The sequence below is a fragment of the Borostomias antarcticus genome (assembly GCF_949987555.1).
Source record: "Borostomias antarcticus genome assembly, contig: scaffold_41, whole genome shotgun sequence".
NCBI classification, from domain to species: Eukaryota; Metazoa; Chordata; class Actinopteri; order Stomiiformes; family Stomiidae; genus Borostomias; species Borostomias antarcticus.
The window spans coordinates 578,429-597,593 of NW_028175687.1; positions in this window are offsets into that span (position 1 = coordinate 578,429).

Consider the following 19,165-nt stretch of genomic DNA (forward strand, 5'->3'; position numbering starts at 1 on the left):
TCTGTACGGTTTTTGTCAAATATCTCGGAAACGGAAGCTCGTACAGCAAATTTACCTTTGGGGAATGCTAACTGTAGAATTTGATGAGGAGTAGAATGAGCCCATCTGCGAGGCTCTACGACTTTCGATTCAAAAGTTATAGCCGTTTGAACCACATAATTTTTCATATCTGTACGGTTTTTGTCAAATATCTCGGAAACGGAAGCTCGTACAGCAAATTTACCTTTGGGGAATGCTAACTGTAGAATTTGATGAGGAGTAGAATGAGCCCATCTGCGAGGCTCTATGACTTTCGATTCAAAATGTAGCCGATTGAACCACATCATTTTTCATATCTGTACGGTTTTTGTCCGATTTCAAGGACATTTGACACATCATTTTTCAAATCTGTACGGTTTTTGTCAAATATCTCGGAAACGGAAGCTCGTACAGCAAATTTACCTGCAGAGGGGAATGCTAACTGTAGAATTTGATGAGGAGTAGAATGAGCCCATCTGCGAGGCTCTACGACTTTCGATTCAAAAGTTATAGCCGTTTGAACCACATAATTTTTCATATCTGTACGGTTTTTGTCAAATATCTCGGAAACGGAAGCTCGTACAGCAAATTTACCTTTGGGGAATGCTAACTGTAGAATTTGATGAGGAGTAGAATGAGCCCATCTGCGAGGCTCTACGACTTTCGATTCAAAATGTAGCCGATTGAACCACATAATTTTTCATATCTGTACGGTTTTTGTCCGATTTCAAGGACATTTGACACATCATTTTTCAAATCTGTACGGTTTTTGTCAAATATCTCGGAAACGGAAGCTCGTACAGCAAATTTACCTTCGGGGAATGCTAACTGTAGAATTTGATGAGGAATCGAATGAGCCCATCTGCGAGGCTCTACGACTTTCGATTCAAAATGTAGCCGATTGAACCACATAATTTTTCATATCTGTACGGTTTTTGTCCGATTTCAAGGACATTTGACACATCATTTTTCAAATCTGTACGGTTTTTGTCAAATATCTCGGAAACGGAAGCTCGTACAGCAAATTTACCTTCGGGGAATGCTAACTGTAGAATTTGATGAGGAATCGAATGAGCCCATCTGCGAGGCTCTACGACTTTCGATTCAAAATGTAGCCGATTGAACCACATAATTTTTCATATCTGTACGTTTTTTGTCCGATTTCAAGGACATTTGACACATCATTTTGCAAATCTGTACGGTTTTTGTCAAATATCTCGGAAACGGAAGCTCGTACAGCAAATTTACCTTCGGGGAATGCTAACTGTAGAATTTGATGAGGAATCGAATGAGCCCATCTGCGAGGCTCTACGACTTTCGATTCAAAATGTAGCCGATTGAACCACATAATTTTTCATATCTGTACGGTTTTTGTCCGATTTCAAGGACATTTGACACATCATTTTTCAAATCTGTACGGTTTTTGTCAAATATCTCGGAAACGGAAGCTCGTACAGCAAATTTACCTTCGGGGAATGCTAACTGTAGAATTTGATGAGGAATCGAATGAGCCCATCTGCGAGGCTCTACGACTTTCGATTCAAAATGTAGCCGATTGAACCACATAATTTTTCATATCTGTACGGTTTTTGTCCGATTTCAAGGACATTTGACTCATCATTTTTCAAATCTGTACGGTTTTTGTCAAATATCTCGGAAACGGAAGCTCGTACAGCAAATTTACCGTCGGGGAATGCTAACTGTAGAATTTGATGAGGAATCGAATGAGCCCATCTGCGAGGCTCTACGACTTTCGATTCAAAATGTAGCCGATTGAACCACATAATTTTTCATATCTGTACGTTTTTTGTCCGATTTCAAGGACATTTGACACATCATTTTGCAAATCTGTACGGTTTTTGTCAAATATCTCGGAAACGGAAGCTCGTACAGCAAATTTACCTTCGGGGAATGCTAACTGTAGAATTTGATGAGGAATCGAATGAGCCCATCTGCGAGGCTCTACGACTTTCGATTCAAAATGTAGCCGATTGAACCACATAATTTTTCATATCTGTACGGTTTTTGTCCGATTTCAAGGACATTTGACACATCATTTTTCAAATCTGTACGGTTTTTGTCAAATATCTCGGAAACGGAAGCTCGTACAGCAAATTTACCTTTGGGGAATGCTAACTGTAGAATTTGATGAGGAGTAGAATGAGCCCATCTGCGAGGCTCTACGACTTTCGATTCAAAAGTTATAGCCGTTTGAACCACATAATTTTTCATATCTGTACGGTTTTTGTCAAATATCTCGGAAACGGAAGCTCGTACAGCAAATTTACCTTTGGGGAATGCTAACTGTAGAATTTGATGAGGAGTAGAATGAGCCCATCTGCGAGGCTCTATGACTTTCGATTCAAAATGTAGCCGATTGAACCACATCATTTTTCATATCTGTACGGTTTTTGTCCGATTTCAAGGACATTTGACACATCATTTTTCAAATCTGTACGGTTTTTGTCAAATATCTCGGAAACGGAAGCTCGTACAGCAAATTTACCTTTGGGGAATGCTAACTGTAGAATTTGATGAGGAATCGAATGAGCCCATCTGCGAGGCTCTACGACTTTCGATTCAAAATGTAGCCGATTGAACCACATAATTTTTCATATCTGTACGGTTTTTGTCCGATTTCAAGGACATTTGACACATCATTTTTCAAATCTGTACGGTTTTTGTCAAATATCTCGGAAACGGAAGCTCGTACAGCAAATTTACCTGTACAGGGGAATGCTAACTGTAGAATTTGATGAGGAGTAGAATGAGCCCATCTGCGAGGCTCTACGACTTTCGATTCAAAATGTAGCCGATTGAACCACATAATTTTTCATATCTGTACGGTTTTTGTCCGATTTCAAGGACATTTGACACATCATTTTTCAAATCTGTACGGTTTTTGTCAAATATCTCGGAAACGGAAGCTCGTACAGCAAATTTACCTGCAGAGGGGAATGCTAACTGTAGAATTTGATGAGGAGTAGAATGAGCCCATCTGCGAGGCTCTACGACTTTCGATTCAAAAGTTATAGCCGTTTGAACCACATAATTTTTCATATCTGTACGGTTTTTGTCAAATATCTCGGAAACGGAAGCTCGTACAGCAAATTTACCTTTGGGGAATGCTAACTGTAGAATTTGATGAGGAGTAGAATGAGCCCATCTGCGAGGCTCTACGACTTTCGATTCAAAATGTAGCCGATTGAACCACATAATTTTTCATATCTGTACGGTTTTTGTCCGATTTCAAGGACATTTGACACATCATTTTTCAAATCTGTACGGTTTTTGTCAAATATCTCGGAAACGGAAGCTCGTACAGCAAATTTACCTTCGGGGAATGCTAACTGTAGAATTTGATGAGGAATCGAATGAGCCCATCTGCGAGGCTCTACGACTTTCGATTCAAAATGTAGCCGATTGAACCACATAATTTTTCATATCTGTACGGTTTTTGTCCGATTTCAAGGACATTTGACACATCATTTTTCAAATCTGTACGGTTTTTGTCAAATATCTCGGAAACGGAAGCTCGTACAGCAAATTTACCTTCGGGGAATGCTAACTGTAGAATTTGATGAGGAATCGAATGAGCCCATCTGCGAGGCTCTACGACTTTCGATTCAAAATGTAGCCGATTGAACCACATCATTTTTCATATCTGTACGGTTTTTGTCCGATTTCAAGGACATTTGACACATCATTTTTCAAATCTGTACGGTTTTTGTCAAATATCTCGGAAACGGAAGCTCGTACAGCAAATTTACCTTTGGGGAATGCTAACTGTAGAATTTGATGAGGAGTAGAATGAGCCCATCTGCGAGGCTCTACGACTTTCGATTCAAAAGTTATAGCCGTTTGAACCACATAATTTTTCATATCTGTACGGTTTTTGTCAAATATCTCGGAAACGGAAGCTCGTACAGCAAATTTACCTTTGGGGAATGCTAACTGTAGAATTTGATGAGGAGTAGAATGAGCCCATCTGCGAGGCTTTACGACTTTCGATTCAAAATGTAGCCGATTGAACCACATAATTTTTCATATCTGTACGGTTTTTGTCCGATTTCAAGGACATTTGACACATCATTTTTCAAATCTGTACGGTTTTTGTCAAATATCTCGGAAACGGAAGCTCGTACAGCAAATTTACCTTTGGGGAATGCTAACTGTAGAATTTGATGAGGAGTAGAATGAGCCCATCTGCGAGGCTCTATGACTTTCGATTCAAAATGTAGCCGATTGAACCACATCATTTTTCATATCTGTACGGTTTTTGTCCGATTTCAAGGACATTTGACACATCATTTTTCAAATCTGTACGGTTTTTGTCAAATATCTCGGAAACGGAAGCTCGTACAGCAAATTTACCTTTGGGGAATGCTAACTGTAGAATTTGATGAGGAATCGAATGAGCCCATCTGCGAGGCTCTACGACTTTCGATTCAAAATGTAGCCGATTGAACCACATAATTTTTCATATCTGTACGGTTTTTGTCCGATTTCAAGGACATTTGACACATCATTTTTCAAATCTGTACGGTTTTTGTCAAATATCTCGGAAACGGAAGCTCGTACAGCAAATTTACCTGCAGAGGGCAATGCTAACTGTAGAATTTGATGAGGAGTAGAATGAGCCCATCTGCGAGGCTCTACGACTTTCGATTCAAAAGTTATAGCCGTTTGAACCACATAATTTTTCATATCTGTACGGTTTTTGTCAAATATCTCGGAAACGGAAGCTCGTACAGCAAATTTACCTTTGGGGAATGCTAACTGTAGAATTTGATGAGGAGTAGAATGAGCCCATCTGCGAGGCTCTACGACTTTCGATTCAAAATGTAGCCGATTGAACCACATAATTTTTCATATCTGTACGGTTTTTGTCCGATTTCAAGGACATTTGACACATCATTTTTCAAATCTGTACGGTTTTTGTCAAATATCTCGGAAACGGAAGCTCGTACAGCAAATTTACCTTCGGGGAATGCTAACTGTAGAATTTGATGAGGAATCGAATGAGCCCATCTGCGAGGCTCTACGACTTTCGATTCAAAATGTAGCCGATTGAACCACATAATTTTTCATATCTGTACAGTTTTTGTCCGATTTCAAGGACATTTGACACATCATTTTTCAAATCTGTACGGTTTTTGTCAAATAACTCGGAAACGGAAGCTCGTACAGCAAATTTACCTTTGGGGAATGCTAACTGTAGAATTTGATGAGGAGTAGAATGAGCCCATCTGCGAGGCTCTATGACTTTCGATTCAAAATGTAGCCGATTGAACCATATCATTTTTCATATCTGTACGGTTTTTGTCCGATTTCAAGGACATTTGACACATCATTTTTCAAATCTGTACGGTTTTTGTCAAATATCTCGGAAACGGAAGCTCGTACAGCAAATTTACCTTTGGGGAATGCTAACTGTAGAATTTGATGAGGAATCGAATGAGCCCATCTGCGAGGCTCTACGACTTTCGATTCAAAATGTAGCCGATTGAACCACATAATTTTTCATATCTGTACGGTTTTTGTCCGATTTCAAGGACATTTGACACATCATTTTTCAAATCTGTACGGTTTTTGTCAAATATCTCGGAAACGGAAGCTCGTACAGCAAATTTACCTGTACAGGGGAATGCTAACTGTAGAATTTGATGAGGAGTAGAATGAGCCCATCTGCGAGGCTCTACGACTTTCGATTCAAAATGTAGCCGATTGAACCACATAATTTTTCATATCTGTACGGTTTTTGTCCGATTTCAAGGACATTTGACACATCATTTTTCAAATCTGTACGGTTTTTGTCAAATATCTCGGAAACGGAAGCTCGTACAGCAAATTTACCTGCAGAGGGGAATGCTAACTGTAGAATTTGATGAGGAGTAGAATGAGCCCATCTGCGAGGCTCTACGACTTTCGATTCAAAAGTTATAGCCGTTTGAACCACATAATTTTTCATATCTGTACGGTTTTTGTCAAATATCTCGGAAACGGAAGCTCGTACAGCAAATTTACCTTTGGGGAATGCTAACTGTAGAATTTGATGAGGAGTAGAATGAGCCCATCTGCGAGGCTCTACGACTTTCGATTCAAAATGTAGCCGATTGAACCACATAATTTTTCATATCTGTACGGTTTTTGTCCGATTTCAAGGACATTTGACACATCATTTTTCAAATCTGTACGGTTTTTGTCAAATATCTCGGAAACGGAAGCTCGTACAGCAAATTTACCTTCGGGGAATGCTAACTGTAGAATTTGATGAGGAATCGAATGAGCCCATCTGCGAGGCTCTACGACTTTCGATTCAAAATGTAGCCGATTGAACCACATCATTTTTCATATCTGTACGGTTTTTGTCCGATTTCAAGGACATTTGACACATCATTTTTCAAATCTGTACGGTTTTTGTCAAATATCTCGGAAACGGAAGCTCGTACAGCAAATTTACCTTCGGGGAATGCTAACTGTAGAATTTGATGAGGAATCGAATGAGCCCATCTGCGAGGCTCTACGACTTTCGATTCAAAATGTAGCCGATTGAACCACATAATTTTTCATATCTGTACGGTTTTTGTCCGATTTCAAGGACATTTGACACATCATTTTTCAAATCTGTACGGTTTTTGTCAAATATCTCGGAAACGGAAGCTCGTACAGCAAATTTACCTTTGGGGAATGCTAACTGTAGAATTTGATGAGGAGTAGAATGAGCCCATCTGCGAGGCTCTACGACTTTCGATTCAAAAGTTATAGCCGTTTGAACCACATAATTTTTCATATCTGTACGGTTTTTGTCAAATATCTCGGAAACGGAAGCTCGTACAGCAAATTTACCTTTGGGGAATGCTAACTGTAGAATTTGATGAGGAGTAGAATGAGCCCATCTGCGAGGCTCTACGACTTTCGATTCAAAATGTAGCCGATTGAACCACATAATTTTTCATATCTGTACGGTTTTTGTCCGATTTCAAGGACATTTGACACATCATTTTTCAAATCTGTACGGTTTTTGTCAAATATCTCGGAAACGGAAGCTCGTACAGCAAATTTACCTTTGGGGAATGCTAACTGTAGAATTTGATGAGGAGTAGAATGAGCCCATCTGCGAGGCTCTATGACTTTCGATTCAAAATGTAGCCGATTGAACCACATCATTTTTCATATCTGTACGGTTTTTGTCCGATTTCAAGGACATTTGACACATCATTTTTCAAATCTGTACGGTTTTTGTCAAATATCTCGGAAACGGAAGCTCGTACAGCAAATTTACCTTTGGGGAATGCTAACTGTAGAATTTGATGAGGAATCGAATGAGCCCATCTGCGAGGCTCTACGACTTTCGATTCAAAATGTAGCCGATTGAACCACATAATTTTTCATATCTGTACGGTTTTTGTCCGATTTCAAGGACATTTGACACATCATTTTTCAAATCTGTACGGTTTTTGTCAAATATCTCGGAAACGGAAGCTCGTACAGCAAATTTACCTGCAGAGGGGAATGCTAACTGTAGAATTTGATGAGGAGTAGAATGAGCCCATCTGCGAGGCTCTACGACTTTCGATTCAAAAGTTATAGCCGTTTGAACCACATAATTTTTCATATCTGTACGGTTTTTGTCAAATATCTCGGAAACGGAAGCTCGTACAGCAAATTTACCTTTGGGGAATGCTAACTGTAGAATTTGATGAGGAGTAGAATGAGCCCATCTGCGAGGCTCTACGACTTTCGATTCAAAATGTAGCCGATTGAACCACATAATTTTTCATATCTGTACGGTTTTTGTCCGATTTCAAGGACATTTGACACATCATTTTTCAAATCTGTACGGTTTTTGTCAAATATCTCGGAAACGGAAGCTCGTACAGCAAATTTACCTTCGGGGAATGCTAACTGTAGAATTTGATGAGGAATTGAATGAGCCCATCTGCGAGGCTCTACGACTTTCGATTCAAAATGTAGCCGATTGAACCACATCATTTTTCATATCTGTACGGTTTTTGTCCGATTTCAAGGACATTTGACACATCATTTTTCAAATCTGTACGGTTTTTGTCAAATATCTCGGAAACGGAAGCTCGTACAGCAAATTTACCTTTGGGGAATGCTAACTGTAGAATTTGATGAGGAGTAGAATGAGCCCATCTGCGAGGCTCTACGACTTTCGATTCAAAAGTTATAGCCGTTTGAACCACATAATTTTTCATATCTGTACGGTTTTTGTCAAATATCTCGGAAACGGAAGCTCGTACAGCAAATTTACCTTTGGGGAATGCTAACTGTAGAATTTGATGTGGAGTAGAATGAGCCCATCTGCGAGGCTCTACGACTTTCGATTCAAAATGTAGCCGATTGAACCACATAATTTTTCATATCTGTACGGTTTTTGTCCGATTTCAAGGACATTTGACACATCATTTTTCAAATCTGTACGGTTTTTGTCAAATATCTCGGAAACGGAAGCTCGTACAGCAAATTTACCTTTGGGGAATGCTAACTGTAGAATTTGATGAGGAGTAGAATGAGCCCATCTGCGAGGCTCTATGACTTTCGATTCAAAATGTAGCCGATTGAACCACATCATTTTTCATATCTGTACGGTTTTTGTCCGATTTCAAGGACATTTGACACATCATTTTTCAAATCTGTACGGTTTTTGTCAAATATCTCGGAAACGGAAGCTCGTACAGCAAATTTACCTTTGGGGAATGCTAACTGTAGAATTTGATGAGGAATCGAATGAGCCCATCTGCGAGGCTCTACGACTTTCGATTCAAAATGTAGCCGATTGAACCACATAATTTTTCATATCTGTACGGTTTTTGTCCGATTTCAAGGACATTTGACACATCATTTTTCAAATCTGTACGGTTTTTGTCAAATATCTCGGAAACGGAAGCTCGTACAGCAAATTTACCTGTACAGGGGAATGCTAACTGTAGAATTTGATGAGGAGTAGAATGAGCCCATCTGCGAGGCTCTACGACTTTCGATTCAAAATGTAGCCGATTGAACCACATAATTTTTCATATCTGTACGGTTTTTGTCCGATTTCAAGGACATTTTACACATCATTTTTCAAATCTGTACGGTTTTTGTCAAATATCTCGGAAACGGAAGCTCGTACAGCAAATTTACCTGCAGAGGGGAATGCTAACTGTAGAATTTGATGAGGAGTAGAATGAGCCCATCTGCGAGGCTCTACGACTTTCGATTCAAAAGTTATAGCCGTTTGAACCACATAATTTTTCATATCTGTACGGTTTTTGTCAAATATCTCGGAAACGGAAGCTCGTACAGCAAATTTACCTTTGGGGAATGCTAACTGTAGAATTTGATGAGGAGTAGAATGAGCCCATCTGCGAGGCTCTACGACTTTCGATTCAAAATGTAGCCGATTGAACCACATAATTTTTCATATCTGTACGGTTTTTGTCCGATTTCAAGGACATTTGACACATCATTTTTCAAATCTGTACGGTTTTTGTCAAATATCTCGGAAACGGAAGCTCGTACAGCAAATTTACCTTCGGGGAATGCTAACTGTAGAATTTGATGAGGAATCGAATGAGCCCATCTGCGAGGCTCTACGACTTTCGATTCAAAATGTAGCCGATTGAACCACATAATTTTTCATATCTGTACGGTTTTTGTCCGATTTCAAGGACATTTGACACATCATTTTTCAAATCTGTACGGTTTTTGTCAAATATCTCGGAAACGGAAGCTCGTACAGCAAATTTACCTTCGGGGAATGCTAACTGTAGAATTTGATGAGGAATCGAATGAGCCCATCTGCGAGGCTCTACGACTTTCGATTCAAAATGTAGCCGATTGAACCACATAATTTTTCATATCTGTACGTTTTTTGTCCGATTTCAAGGACATTTGACACATCATTTTGCAAATCTGTACGGTTTTTGTCAAATATCTCGGAAACGGAAGCTCGTACAGCAAATTTACCTTCGGGGAATGCTAACTGTAGAATTTGATGAGGAATCGAATGAGCCCATCTGCGAGGCTCTACGACTTTCGATTCAAAATGTAGCCGATTGAACCACATAATTTTTCATATCTGTACGGTTTTTGTCCGATTTCAAGGACATTTGACACATCATTTTTCAAATCTGTACGGTTTTTGTCAAATATCTCGGAAACGGAAGCTCGTACAGCAAATTTACCTTTGGGGAATGCTAACTGTAGAATTTGATGAGGAGTAGAATGAGCCCATCTGCGAGGCTCTACGACTTTCGATTCAAAAGTTATAGCCGTTTGAACCACATAATTTTTCATATCTGTACGGTTTTTGTCAAATATCTCGGAAACGGAAGCTCGTACAGCAAATTTACCTTTGGGGAATGCTAACTGTAGAATTTGATGAGGAGTAGAATGAGCCCATCTGCGAGGCTCTATGACTTTCGATTCAAAATGTAGCCGATTGAACCACATCATTTTTCATATCTGTACGGTTTTTGTCCGATTTCAAGGACATTTGACACATCATTTTTCAAATCTGTACGGTTTTTGTCAAATATCTCGGAAACGGAAGCTCGTACAGCAAATTTACCTGCAGAGGGGAATGCTAACTGTAGAATTTGATGAGGAGTAGAATGAGCCCATCTGCGAGGCTCTACGACTTTCGATTCAAAAGTTATAGCCGTTTGAACCACATAATTTTTCATATCTGTACGGTTTTTGTCAAATATCTCGGAAACGGAAGCTCGTACAGCAAATTTACCTTTGGGGAATGCTAACTGTAGAATTTGATGAGGAGTAGAATGAGCCCATCTGCGAGGCTCTACGACTTTCGATTCAAAATGTAGCCGATTGAACCACATAATTTTTCATATCTGTACGGTTTTTGTCCGATTTCAAGGACATTTGACACATCATTTTTCAAATCTGTACGGTTTTTGTCAAATATCTCGGAAACGGAAGCTCGTACAGCAAATTTACCTTCGGGGAATGCTAACTGTAGAATTTGATGAGGAATCGAATGAGCCCATCTGCGAGGCTCTACGACTTTCGATTCAAAATGTAGCCGATTGAACCACATAATTTTTCATATCTGTACGGTTTTTGTCCGATTTCAAGGACATTTGACACATCATTTTTCAAATCTGTACGGTTTTTGTCAAATATCTCGGAAACGGAAGCTCGTACAGCAAATTTACCTTCGGGGAATGCTAACTGTAGAATTTGATGAGGAATCGAATGAGCCCATCTGCGAGGCTCTACGACTTTCGATTCAAAATGTAGCCGATTGAACCACATAATTTTTCATATCTGTACGTTTTTTGTCCGATTTCAAGGACATTTGACACATCATTTTGCAAATCTGTACGGTTTTTGTCAAATATCTCGGAAACGGAAGCTCGTACAGCAAATTTACCTTCGGGGAATGCTAACTGTAGAATTTGATGAGGAATCGAATGAGCCCATCTGCGAGGCTCTACGACTTTCGATTCAAAATGTAGCCGATTGAACCACATAATTTTTCATATCTGTACGGTTTTTGTCCGATTTCAAGGACATTTGACACATCATTTTTCAAATCTGTACGGTTTTTGTCAAATATCTCGGAAACGGAAGCTCGTACAGCAAATTTACCTTCGGGGAATGCTAACTGTAGAATTTGATGAGGAATCGAATGAGCCCATCTGCGAGGCTCTACGACTTTCGATTCAAAATGTAGCCGATTGAACCACATAATTTTTCATATCTGTACGGTTTTTGTCCGATTTCAAGGACATTTGACTCATCATTTTTCAAATCTGTACGGTTTTTGTCAAATATCTCGGAAACGGAAGCTCGTACAGCAAATTTACCTTCGGGGAATGCTAACTGTAGAATTTGATGAGGAATCGAATGAGCCCATCTGCGAGGCTCTACGACTTTCGATTCAAAATGTAGCCGATTGAACCACATAATTTTTCATATCTGTACGTTTTTTGTCCGATTTCAAGGACATTTGACACATCATTTTGCAAATCTGTACGGTTTTTGTCAAATATCTCGGAAACGGAAGCTCGTACAGCAAATTTACCTTCGGGGAATGCTAACTGTAGAATTTGATGAGGAATCGAATGAGCCCATCTGCGAGGCTCTACGACTTTCGATTCAAAATGTAGCCGATTGAACCACATAATTTTTCATATCTGTACGGTTTTTGTCCGATTTCAAGGACATTTGACACATCATTTTTCAAATCTGTACGGTTTTTGTCAAATATCTCGGAAACGGAAGCTCGTACAGCAAATTTACCTTTGCGGAATGCTAACTGTAGAATTTGATGAGGAGTAGAATGAGCCCATCTGCGAGGCTCTACGACTTTCGATTCAAAAGTTATAGCCGTTTGAACCACATAATTTTTCATATCTGTACGGTTTTTGTCAAATATCTCGGAAACGGAAGCTCGTACAGCAAATTTACCTTTGGGGAATGCTAACTGTAGAATTTGATGAGGAGTAGAATGAGCCCATCTGCGAGGCTCTATGACTTTCGATTCAAAATGTAGCCGATTGAACCACATCATTTTTCATATCTGTACGGTTTTTGTCCGATTTCAAGGACATTTGACACATCATTTTTCAAATCTGTACGGTTTTTGTCAAATATCTCGGAAACGGAAGCTCGTACAGCAAATTTACCTTTGGGGAATGCTAACTGTAGAATTTGATGAGGAATCGAATGAGCCCATCTGCGAGGCTCTACGACTTTCGATTCAAAATGTAGCCGATTGAACCACATAATTTTTCATATCTGTACGGTTTTTGTCCGATTTCAAGGACATTTGACACATCATTTTTCAAATCTGTACGGTTTTTGTCAAATATCTCGGAAACGGAAGCTCGTACAGCAAATTTACCTGTACAGGGGAATGCTAACTGTAGAATTTGATGAGGAGTAGAATGAGCCCATCTGCGAGGCTCTACGACTTTCGATTCAAAATGTAGCCGATTGAACCACATAATTTTTCATATCTGTACGGTTTTTGTCCGATTTCAAGGACATTTGACACATCATTTTTCAAATCTGTACGGTTTTTGTCAAATATCTCGGAAACGGAAGCTCGTACAGCAAATTTACCTGCAGAGGGGAATGCTAACTGTAGAATTTGATGAGGAGTAGAATGAGCCCATCTGCGAGGCTCTACGACTTTCGATTCAAAAGTTATAGCCGTTTGAACCACATAATTTTTCATATCTGTACGGTTTTTGTCAAATATCTCGGAAACGGAAGCTCGTACAGCAAATTTACCTTTGGGGAATGCTAACTGTAGAATTTGATGAGGAGTAGAATGAGCCCATCTGCGAGGCTCTACGACTTTCGATTCAAAATGTAGCCGATTGAACCACATAATTTTTCATATCTGTACGGTTTTTGTCCGATTTCAAGGACATTTGACACATCATTTTTCAAATCTGTACGGTTTTTGTCAAATATCTCGGAAACGGAAGCTCGTACAGCAAATTTACCTTCGGGGAATGCTAACTGTAGAATTTGATGAGGAATCGAATGAGCCCATCTGCGAGGCTCTACGACTTTCGATTCAAAATGTAGCCGATTGAACCACATAATTTTTCATATCTGTACGGTTTTTGTCCGATTTCAAGGACATTTGACACATCATTTTTCAAATCTGTACGGTTTTTGTCAAATATCTCGGAAACGGAAGCTCGTACAGCAAATTTACCTTCGGGGAATGCTAACTGTAGAATTTGATGAGGAATCGAATGAGCCCATCTGCGAGGCTCTACGACTTTCGATTCAAAATGTAGCCGATTGAACCACATCATTTTTCATATCTGTACGGTTTTTGTCCGATTTCAAGGACATTTGACACATCATTTTTCAAATCTGTACGGTTTTTGTCAAATATCTCGGAAACGGAAGCTCGTACAGCAAATTTACCTTTGGGGAATGCTAACTGTAGAATTTGATGAGGAGTAGAATGAGCCCATCTGCGAGGCTCTACGACTTTCGATTCAAAAGTTATAGCCGTTTGAACCACATAATTTTTCATATCTGTACGGTTTTTGTCAAATATCTCGGAAACGGAAGCTCGTACAGCAAATTTACCTTTGGGGAATGCTAACTGTAGAATTTGATGAGGAGTAGAATGAGCCCATCTGCGAGGCTCTACGACTTTCGATTCAAAATGTAGCCGATTGAACCACATAATTTTTCATATCTGTACGGTTTTTGTCCGATTTCAAGGACATTTGACACATCATTTTTCAAATCTGTACGGTTTTTGTCAAATATCTCGGAAACGGAAGCTCGTACAGCAAATTTACCTTTGGGGAATGCTAACTGTAGAATTTGATGAGGAGTAGAATGAGCCCATCTGCGAGGCTCTATGACTTTCGATTCAAAATGTAGCCGATTGAACCACATCATTTTTCATATCTGTACGGTTTTTGTCCGATTTCAAGGACATTTGACACATCATTTTTCAAATCTGTACGGTTTTTGTCAAATATCTCGGAAACGGAAGCTCGTACAGCAAATTTACCTTTGGGGAATGCTAACTGTAGAATTTGATGAGGAATCGAATGAGCCCATCTGCGAGGCTCTACGACTTTCGATTCAAAATGTAGCCGATTGAACCACATAATTTTTCATATCTGTACGGTTTTTGTCCGATTTCAAGGACATTTGACACATCATTTTTCAAATCTGTACGGTTTTTGTCAAATATCTCGGAAACGGAAGCTCGTACAGCAAATTTACCTGCAGAGGGCAATGCTAACTGTAGAATTTGATGAGGAGTAGAATGAGCCCATCTGCGAGGCTCTACGACTTTCGATTCAAAAGTTATAGCCGTTTGAACCACATAATTTTTCATATCTGTACGGTTTTTGTCAAATATCTCGGAAACGGAAGCTCGTACAGCAAATTTACCTTTGGGGAATGCTAACTGTAGAATTTGATGAGGAGTAGAATGAGCCCATCTGCGAGGCTCTACGACTTTCGATTCAAAATGTAGCCGATTGAACCACATAATTTTTCATATCTGTACGGTTTTTGTCCGATTTCAAGGACATTTGACACATCATTTTTCAAATCTGTACGGTTTTTGTCAAATATCTCGGAAACGGAAGCTCGTACAGCAAATTTACCTTCGGGGAATGCTAACTGTAGAATTTGATGAGGAATCGAATGAGCCCATCTGCGAGGCTCTACGACTTTCGATTCAAAATGTAGCCGATTGAACCACATAATTTTTCATATCTGTACAGTTTTTGTCCGATTTCAAGGACATTTGACACATCATTTTTCAAATCTGTACGGTTTTTGTCAAATAACTCGGAAACGGAAGCTCGTACAGCAAATTTACCTTTGGGGAATGCTAACTGTAGAATTTGATGAGGAGTAGAATGAGCCCATCTGCGAGGCTCTATGACTTTCGATTCAAAATGTAGCCGATTGAACCATATCATTTTTCATATCTGTACGGTTTTTGTCCGATTTCAAGGACATTTGACACATCATTTTTCAAATCTGTACGGTTTTTGTCAAATATCTCGGAAACGGAAGCTCGTACAGCAAATTTACCTTTGGGGAATGCTAACTGTAGAATTTGATGAGGAATCGAATGAGCCCATCTGCGAGGCTCTACGACTTTCGATTCAAAATGTAGCCGATTGAACCACATAATTTTTCATATCTGTACGGTTTTTGTCCGATTTCAAGGACATTTGACACATCATTTTTCAAATCTGTACGGTTTTTGTCAAATATCTCGGAAACGGAAGCTCGTACAGCAAATTTACCTGTACAGGGGAATGCTAACTGTAGAATTTGATGAGGAGTAGAATGAGCCCATCTGCGAGGCTCTACGACTTTCGATTCAAAATGTAGCCGATTGAACCACATAATTTTTCATATCTGTACGGTTTTTGTCCGATTTCAAGGACATTTGACACATCATTTTTCAAATCTGTACGGTTTTTGTCAAATATCTCGGAAACGGAAGCTCGTACAGCAAATTTACCTGCAGAGGGGAATGCTAACTGTAGAATTTGATGAGGAGTAGAATGAGCCCATCTGCGAGGCTCTACGACTTTCGATTCAAAAGTTATAGCCGTTTGAACCACATACTTTTTCATATCTGTACGGTTTTTGTCAAATATCTCGGAAACGGAAGCTCGTACAGCAAATTTACCTTCGGGGAATGCTAACTGTAGAATTTGATGAGGAGTAGAATGAGCCCATCTGCGAGGCTCTACGACTTTCGATTCAAAAGTTATAGCCGTTTGAACCACATAATTTTTCATATCTGTACGGTTTTTGTCAAATATCTCGGAAACGGAAGCTCGTACAGCAAATTTACCTTCGGGGAATGCTAACTGTAGAATTTGATGAGGAATCGAATGAGCCCATCTGCGAGGCTCTACGACTTTCGATTCAAAATGTAGCCGATTGAACCACATAATTTTTCATATCTGTACAGTTTTTGTCCGATTTCAAGGACATTTGACACATCATTTTTCAAATCTGTACGGTTTTTGTCAAATAACTCGGAAACGGAAGCTCGTACAGCAAATTTACCTTTGGGGAATGCTAACTGTAGAATTTGATGAGGAGTAGAATGAGCCCATCTGCGAGGCTCTATGACTTTCGATTCAAAATGTAGCCGATTGAACCACATCATTTTTCATATCTGTACGGTTTTTGTCCGATTTCAAGGACATTTGACACATCATTTTTCAAATCTGTACGGTTTTTGTCAAATATCTCGGAAACGGAAGCTCGTACAGCAAATTTACCTTTGGGGAATGCTAACTGTAGAATTTGATGAGGAGTAGAATGAGCCCATCTGCGAGGCTCTACGACTTTCGATTCAAAATGTAGCCGATTGAACCACATAATTTTTCATATCTGTACGGTTTTTGTCCGATTTCAAGGACATTTGACACATCATTTTTCAAATCTGTACGGTTTTTGTCAAATATCTCGGAAACGGAAGCTCGTACAGCAAATTTACCTGCAAAGGGGAATGCTAACTGTAGAATTTGATGAGGAGTAGAATGAGCCCATCTGCGAGGCTCTACGACTTTCGATTCAAAAGTTATAGCCGTTTGAACCACATACTTTTTCATATCTGTACGGTTTTTGTCAAATATCTCGGAAACGGAAGCTCGTACAGCAAATTTACCTTCGGGGAATGCTAACTGTAGAATTTGATGAGGAGTAGAATGAGCCCATCTGCGAGGCTCTACGACTTTCGATTCAAAATGTAGCCGATTGAACCACATCATTTTTCATATCTGTACGGTTTTTGTCCGATTTCAAGGACATTTGACACATCATTTTTCAAATCTGTACGGTTTTTGTCAAATATCTCGGAAACGGAAGCTCGTACAGCAAATTTACCTTTGGGGAATGCTAACTGTAGAATTTGATGAGGAATCGAATGAGCCCATCTGCGAGGCTCTACGACTTTCGATTCAAAATGTAGCCGATTGAACCACATAATTTTTCATATCTGTACGGTTTTTGTCCGATTTCAAGAACATTTGACACATCATTTTTCAAATCTGTACGGTTTTTGTCAAATATCTCGGAAACGGAAGCTCGTACAGCAAATTTACCTGCACAGGGGAATGCTAACTGTAGAATTTGATGAGGAGTAGAATGAGCCCATCTGCGAGGCTCTACGACTTTCGATTCAAAAGTTATAGCCGTTTGAACCACATAATTTTTCATATCTGTACGGTTTTTGTCAAATATCTCGGAAACGGAAGCTCGTACAGCAAATTTACCTTTGGGGAATGCTAACTGTAGAATTTGATGAGGAGTAGAATGAGCCCATCTGCGAGGCTCTACGACTTTCGATTCAAAATGTAGCCGATTGAACCACATAATTTTTCATATCTGTACGTTTTTTGTCCGATTTCAAGGACATTTGACACATCATTTTTCATATCTGTACGGTTTTTGTCAAATATCTCGGAAACGGAAGCTCGTACAGCAAATTTACCTTCGGGGAATGCTAACTGTAGAATTTGATGAGGAATCGAATGAGCCCATCTGCGAGGCTCTACGACTTTCGATTCAAAATGTAGCCGATTGAACCACATAATTTTTCATATCTGTACGGTTTTTGTCCGATTTCAAGAACATTTGACACATCATTTTTCAAATCTGTACGGTTTTTGTCAAATATCTCGGAAACGGAAGCTCGTACAGCAAATTTACCTGCACAGGGGAATGCTAACTGTAGAATTTGATGAGGAGTAGAATGAGCCCATCTGCGAGGCTCTACGACTTTCGATTCAAAAGTTATAGCCGTTTGAACCACATAATTTTTCATATCTGTACGGTTTTTGTCAAATATCTCGGAAACGGAAGCTCGTACAGCAAATTTACCTTTGGGGAATGCTAACTGTAGAATTTGATGAGGAGTAGAATGAGCCCATCTGCGAGGCTCTACGACTTTCGATTCAAAATGTAGCCGATTGAACCACATAATTTTTCATATCTGTACGGTTTTTGTCCGATTTCAAGGACATTTGACACATCATTTTTCAAATCTGTACGGTTTTTGTCAAATATCTCGGAAACGGAAGCTCGTACAGCAAATTTACCTTTGGGGAATGCTAACTGTAGAATTTGATGAGGAATCGAATGAGCCCATCTGCGAGGCTCTACGACTTTCGATTCAAAATGTAGCCGATTGAACCACATAATTTTTCATATCTGTACGTTTTTTGTCCGATTTCAAGGACATTTGACACATCATTTTTCAAATCTGTACGGTTTTTGTCAAATATCTCGGAAACGGAAGCTCGTACAGCAAATTTACCTTTGGGGAATGCTAACTGTAGAATTTGATGAGGAATCGAATGAGCCCATCTGCGAGGCTCTACGACTTTCGATTCAAAATGTAGCCGATTGAACCACATAATTTTTCATATCTGTACGGTTTTTGTCCGATTTCAAGGACATTTGACACATCATTTTTCAAATCTGTACGGTTTTTGTCAAATATCTCGGAAACGGAAGCTCGTACAGCAAATTTACCTGCACAGGGGAATGCTAACTGTAGAATTTGATGAGGAGTAGAATGAGCCCATCTGCGAGGCTCTACGACTTTCGATTCAAAAGTTATAGCCGTTTGAAC